Below are 7,333 nucleotides of genomic sequence, written 5' to 3'. Positions count from 1 at the left end.
AAAAAGTTTATGTTATGAAATGTGGTTATTATGGATTTCTATGTGGTTGTATTATGTTGATATACATATACACTTGAATATAATGTTGTGTAATTATGTTGACTCGACTATGTGCGAGTAGGGAGTGCGCATAAGCCGAGGATGACCAGGTTATGTGCGAGTAGGGAGTGCGCATAACCCGGTGATGACCCAGCCATGTGCGAGTAGGGAGTGCGCATGAGCTGGTGATGATGATGATGAGCTGGTGATGATGATGGGTTGGTGAGATGATGATGATGGGTATATACATATATATATATATATATATATATATATATATATATACATATGTAAATATGTGTGATATAGCAAATGGATGGACAATGATTTATGGATGTGATGTACATGAAAGTTGAGACATTGTACTTTGAGAATTTTCATGAATGTTAGGTTGATTTTATTAGTTTAGCAGGATGGCTATTTGTTGAGTGAGGAAAAATGTTTCTCTTGTTGCTTTGTTTTCACTGCATCAAAATTTATGCTCGATGTAGCGAAAAACTCTAGGGTTTGGAGGGGTCTTAAATAGGAATGAACTAAATTGCATTGTTTTGAAACAAGTGCATCATGATTTTAAATTTTTCCTAATTGTTGCTTGTTCCCTTCCTTGTTCACTCACTGGGTTTATACTCACCATTTTCAAATTCATGTTTTCAGATCACGAGGTAGCCGATAATTAGGACGAGGTGTCCTTGTAGATCTGTGTACATCTTTTGGTAGGTGTCTCGGCATTTGGTAGCTGTATATCCATCCGAATCACTCCGCTGGAGGTCGAGTATTATTTTGTTATGTATAGATGAACTTAATGTAAATTTTAAAAGAGTAGTGCTAGTACGAGTTGGCAATGTATATCACTATTTTGACTCAAAGTCATGAAATAGGACTTAGTGATAATAAATAGAATCATAAGTAAGATAAATAATAGGCTTGCCTGGGTTTAGTGGATTACGTCCATTGGACCCATGCGCCGGTCATGACCCGGAATTTGGGTCGTGACAACCTATTTATAACATAATGGGCTGTTTCAGTGTAAATAGGATAATGGCCACTAGACTGTCCTTCCCCACATAAATCAAGAGTCATAAAAGGGTTTTGAATGCCATTAACACTCAAACTATCAATTTTCTTGGTGAGAATAGCCAATTCTGAAGTCAAGGCATTAATTGATCAAGCTCACAAATGTCGGCAACTTTTTTCACCCTCAATATTTTTTATGGCTATTGATAATTGTTAGATGCCATCTCTTTGAACAAATCATAAGCCTCATCAATGGATTTACTCATAAGTGCACCTTTAACATCAACATCAATTGTGGTTCTAATAAGACCCAACAAATAATTATAAAAAGTCAGAACTTACAGCCACTTATGTAACCTATGGTAAAGATACCTTCTTAACAAATCCTTGTACCTCTCCCAATCCTCATATAGTGATTCATAATCAAATTGCATAAAAGAGGTGATGTCATTACACATCTTTGCAAATTTAACAAGGGGAAAGAATTTTGCTAAGAATTTTTGAGCCAAATCATCCCACGTATTAATGGAACTAGCAAGAAGTGAATTTAGCCAACTATTTCCTTATCTCTCAATGAAAATGGGAGAAGCCTCAATCTAATGATATCATTAGAAACTCCATTATTTTTTACAGTATTGCAAATCTCTAGGAAATTCACAATATGTGCATTAGGATCATCATCATGCAAATCCCCAAACTAAACAGAAGTCTGAATCATCTGAATGATTGCCACCTGTATTTCAAAGTTGTTGGCTTGAATAAGAGGCCTTTGGATATGAAAGTGGAGACCTTGTATTAGTGGGACAACATATTCCCTTAAAGACTTGGTATCTTCCCCTTGTCGATCAACCATTGTTCTGCTTTGAGTATAAACTTGTTGATTTTTCCTCTGAAGGCTTTGGAAAGTCTTTTGGATTTTTGGATCAAAAGGAACAACTTTCAAATTTTGGGCTTTCCACATACAATATCCAAAAATACTTAAAAATTAAATAAAAAGTTTGAAGATTTAAAATGCTTGGTATTAATATTAACAAGAGAGAATTTAAAATCAATTCCCCAACAACGATGCTAAATATTTGTTGTCGAATTATCCATACAAGTGCACGTATTGTTTAACAAGTCAGATAGAAGAAAACAGAATTCGTTCCCACTAAGAATTGAATTAATCGAGTATTTGCTAACTACTAAAATTAACATACCTTAATCTTATTCAAACAATTAAATTTAAAATTATTGAAAAGAAAAATTAAAACTAACAAATTGAAACTAAAACTAATCTAAAATTAATTCACAAATTTGGTTTTAAAAATTCAATCAACTACTAAACCTAAGATAATGATATCCCTTAATAGTTCATCTGAATATTGTATCTTTCTCTTAGCTTACTTCAATGGATTAAGTTGCTAACCTAGAGTCTTCAATTATTTACAAGTCTCTATCGAGTTTCTTATAAAAATATCTCTCTCAATTAATTTACTATATGTCTACGCAAATTAAATTAAAGAAAGATTGATTAAGTTTATGATCTATTCTTGGCTACGTATAGCTTATAGGTGTAAGTCTACCTTATATGAAAATGGGCAGAATACCTACTAAGTCCCTGTACTCATGCATTTTGTTCAATTTAGCCACTGGACTCAAAATCAAAGCAATTTAATCTCTTGATTTTGGGAATTGCTTCAGTTTAGTCTCTCTCTCCTTAACGGCATCGAATTTTACCTTTAAAGGGGATGACATCAGTGCTCACATGGCCTTGACGTAGCACATTTTGATGATGTGGTATGGCACGTGGCACCAATGTGATGACATGGCACTACATGTTGACGTGTTGGTGCCACTTGGAAGATCAAAAAATTTTCCAAAAAAATTTCTACCACATCATAAGGACTAAATTGAGCAAAAATATATAGTATAGGGATTAAAGTGAATACAATTGAGATGTTAAGGACTAAATTAGAAAATATATTTGAAAAATTCAAATATTTAAGTAGATGATAGATATACTTATTAATGAGCTAAATATTTAAGTGTAAAAGATTTATGCTGTTAAAAATATATATAACGATTTTCTTACTTGATTATATGATTCTAGAATACGTACATTAATTTATCTATTCGGCAAAAATTAAGTCTGAATTCTCTTCTTATTAAAAAAATTTTGAAAAAAATTTCATACCTAAAGCTAAATTTAGATGAATAACTAGCATTATGTTGGAACAAAATAATATAAAAAGACTAATAACTTATTTTTTTCGTTTATTTATAACAACATAAAAATTTGAAATTTATTTGACTTAGTTTTTAACTTAAACTGAACTCAAATTAGCAAAATAGGTTGATTTATTTACAACTTTCACAATTTATAATTACCTATTCTTTTGGAATTATTCAACCCTTACCTAATTTACCTTTTATTTGAATTTACTCAAAGTTTCTTATAAAACAATTTTATTTAAGTTCAAATACCATAATTAAATTCTGCTAAATTTAAATTTAAATTATTAATTTGGATCTACAAAAATTTTGTAAATACAAAATAAAATATTAAAAATATGTACAATTATATTTAACTTTGTTAGTCATCAATGCAATCTTTAATCCAGGAAAGTTCAACCTAAACAATATAACTTGAAATATTTAACAAAATAAAAACATAAAAAACAAAAAAAATTAAAGGGGTGGAGTAGCTTAGATTCTATAGGTGTAAGAAGAGGTTTGTCTGTCCAAAACTAAGCAAGTTAGAACAAAGAATTATTTTTATAATCATTGTTAACTACATATCTCTCCTCTTAATTTTTTTAAAAGAAAAAACTAAATCAATTTATTTTGTTAATTTAAGTTTAGCTCAAGTTAAAAACTAAGTCAAATAAATTTCAAATTTTTATACTACTATAAATAGAAAAAAAGGAATATATTTAGTTTTTTTATATTATTTTGTTCCAACATAATGCAAGTTATTCATCTAAATTTGGCTTTAGATATGAATGTTTTTTCAAAATTTTTCTTATAGAAGAAGAATTCAAACTTAATTTTTGCAAAGAAAATAAATTAATGTACATATATTAGAATCAAATAATCAAGTGAGAAACTATTTATATATTTTTTTAACACCGTAACTTTTTTACATTTAAATATTTGGCTTATTAATAAGTATATCTATCATCCATTTAAATATTTATCTTTTTAAATATTTTTTTCAATTTACTCCCTTAACATCTCAATTTTGTTCAATTTAGTCCTTATACTATATATTTTTGTTCAATTTAGTCCGTGTGACATGGCACAATTCTTTTTGAAAATTTTTGATTTACCACATAGCACTAACACGCCAGCAGGTCAGTGCCAAATCATCATTGCCACATCATCATATTAGTACCACGTGGCATTGCCACGACATCAAGTCGGTGCCATGTGGTATGCCATGTCTTCATGTAGGTGCTAGGTCATCAAAATGAGCTACATCAGTGTTGATGTCATTGATAACTCTATTATATAGAGTTATTTTCAACACATTTTGAGGACTTTAGTAGATAGACCTTTGAGTTTTAGGTTCGGATTTTACCATTTAGTTGTTTTTCTAAGTTAAATAAGATTACGTGTTAAATAGTTAAATTAATTTGTTTTAGTTTACTTTTATTTTATTTTAGTTTAATTTACTTTAAAAAGAGTTACTGTCGATTCTCTCATGGTTATGTGCAGGATATGTTATGCACAAGGTGAAGTATGGTGAAGGTATCACTTGCACATGCTGTAGTAATTTAAAGATGACTCGAGTTGTAGTACTCCAATTGATGTGATTTTTAATTCATTAGAAAGCTAAAAGAATGGGCTACACTTTTCATGTTTACCATCTTGCCTAGTTTGAATCCAATTATGGTGAAAATCACATTCAAATATGATGGACAGATGTAGACTGCATGCAAGGCAACATGGCAATTGAGGTCGCAGCGTTAAGTCAATCAAGGTCGTGGCATTGAAGGGACCACCATCACAGCACTAGAAGCTTGTGGCTGTGGCGTTGGGCTAGATGGGTGCATCATACAACTGGTCGAGAACATGGCATTGTGATGCTAGAAAAAGAGCGTTGAGACGCTATCGAAGCTTGTCACAATGCCATGCTGCCAAGAAATCATGGCCGTAGCGCCACCTTGATTTGCAAAATTAAAAATTCTGACCAAAAATTGGAAAGTAGGACATCTTGATCATATTTAAGGGTTTTCTTAGAGTATTTAAAGGGAAGAATATAGTAGTTTCTCTAGAAAATTGAAGCTAAGAATCAAGCAAGAATTTGAGATCAATTTAGAGAGATCCGCGATTCACTAAGACTTGATGCTAGTTTATTTCTCTCCTTTTGTGTTATTTTCTTGTTTTGAATTCATGGCTAAAGTTCTTTGGATAGTGTTTTATTTATATATTATGTACTAATTTACCTATCTAAGATTATGGTGGATTTCAACTTGTAATTTAAATACTGGTTTTTCTACTATTAATCATGAGTGGTATCGTTTTACTTATTCAATTATGTTCTTAATGCTTTTAATTGTTTGGCCAACAGTTAACTAATTTGTGAATCTAATTGAGACTCGATAGAGAGATTTTAGATTGGACTAAGGTTTGAATAGTGTATGTTCACATCACTTAGGTGATCTGATTTGTGATTCGGGTAGACATACGCCAATTGCCATACGTATCCAAATTAGGACACTAGCTTAATGAAATTAATTTAATTGATTTCTATAGACATATAGTGAACTAATTAACTTAGATATTTGTACAAGCATCTCGACGAAGACTTGTTCATAGCTTTAGATTCTAAGTTAGTAAAATTACCCAAAAAAGATAAATAATAAGAAAAGCTGGTATTAGATGAAGTGTTAAATGAACCAATAATCTTAGGTTTTAGTATATTGCCTTTCCTACTATTTTAATTTTTGTTAGTTAACTTAGTGCTTATTTTAATTTTGTTTTAATTAATCTTTTGAAAATTTAAGTTACTTAAATAAGATTAGTTTGTCATAAATTTTAGTACTTAGTAAAGATTTAGGAATAAATCCTTGTGGGAATGATAATTTGGACTTACTGTCTATATTACTTGTTTGATACGTATACTTGTTTGTGCGAAATCGTCAACAAGCTTTTGGCGCCGTTACTAGGCATTTTGTTTTCTTTGTTATTTGCTAATATTAAAATTTTACAGATTAGTCTTAATTTAAGTTTTATTTCTTTGATTTGCAAGTGTGTTTAGTCGTTATATGAGAAGAGCAAACAACTTGGAGATTATCTCGTGTGATCCAGAAATTGAGAAAACATTTCACAGACTTCGACAAGAGAATCAACAAGGTATTGCTCCAATAAATACAATGGCTGATCAACAAGGTGAATAGCAAATCCAAGAACACGTAGTAGTTGAAAATCGTTGCTTAATAGATTATATTGTTCTTTTGGTACAAAGAATTCCATCGAGCATTCGAAGGCTAGCTACTTAAGCAAACAATTTTGAGATCAAGCTAGCTATCATCACCATGATTCAAACCTTAATTCAGCTTGGGGGCCTTCCAAATGATGATCTGAATGGCCATATACCAAACTTCTTGGAGATTTGTGACACTTTCAAACATAATGGTGTCACAGATGATGCAATTCGTTTGAGACTTTTTCCTTTCTCATTGAGGGATAAAGCTAAAAGCATGGTTGAATGCCCTCCCAACTGGCTCAATAACTACATGCGATGATCTTGCTTAGAAGTTCCTTGCTAAGTTCTTTCCTCTGACTAAAACAGTGAAAATGAGGAATGATATCACATCATTCATGCAGCAAGATTTTGAATTATTGTACAAAGCTTGGGAAAGTAACAAAGAATTACTTTGATGTTGTCCTTATCATGGTCTTCCAAAGTGGCTTCAAGTGCAAACTTTTTACAATGGTTTAAATAGGCAAATCCAAACCACCATTGATGCCGCTGCAAAAAAAGCTTAATAGCTAAATCGATTGATGAGGTATACAATTTGTTCGTAGAGATGTCTGTAAATAGCTACCAATGGCCAGTAAAGAGATCAATGCATAGAAGAGTGGCCAGAATTCATGATGTAAATGCTTTTTCGACATAATCTACACAAGTAGCAACTCTAACTAAAACTCTTGAATCTTTTGGTACTAACTCCATCCAAAGTCCTTTTGTAGCTTGTGAATATTGTGGAGATAACCCTGCAAGTCATTAGTGTCCAAGCTCAACAGAAACAGTGCAATTTATGTGGAATAGACAACAAAATAACCTTTACTC

At 31.4% G+C, this 7,333-nt stretch overlaps 2 non-coding genes across 2 annotated transcripts; both read right to left on the bottom strand.

Annotated features, from left to right (window-relative positions):
• Positions 1–3,736: 3,736 nt before the first annotated feature.
• Positions 3,737–3,829, bottom strand: LOC148763572 (small nucleolar RNA snoR8a). The gene has a single exon (XR_016025631.1). It is a non-coding gene; the product is annotated as a small nucleolar RNA snoR8a (small nucleolar RNA).
• A 3,005-nt stretch (positions 3,830–6,834) lies between these two features.
• Positions 6,835–6,941, bottom strand: LOC148763571 (small nucleolar RNA R71). Its single transcript, XR_016025676.1, has one exon. It is a non-coding gene; the product is annotated as a small nucleolar RNA R71 (small nucleolar RNA).
• Positions 6,942–7,333: the final 392 nt, after the last annotated feature.

Source organism: Theobroma cacao, chromosome 3 (assembly GCF_053813885.1).
Source record: "Theobroma cacao isolate CCN51 chromosome 3, ASM5381388v1, whole genome shotgun sequence".
In the NCBI taxonomy this organism is placed as follows: Eukaryota; Viridiplantae; Streptophyta; class Magnoliopsida; order Malvales; family Malvaceae; genus Theobroma; species Theobroma cacao.
This window is presented reverse-complemented; position numbering and strand designations above follow the sequence as displayed.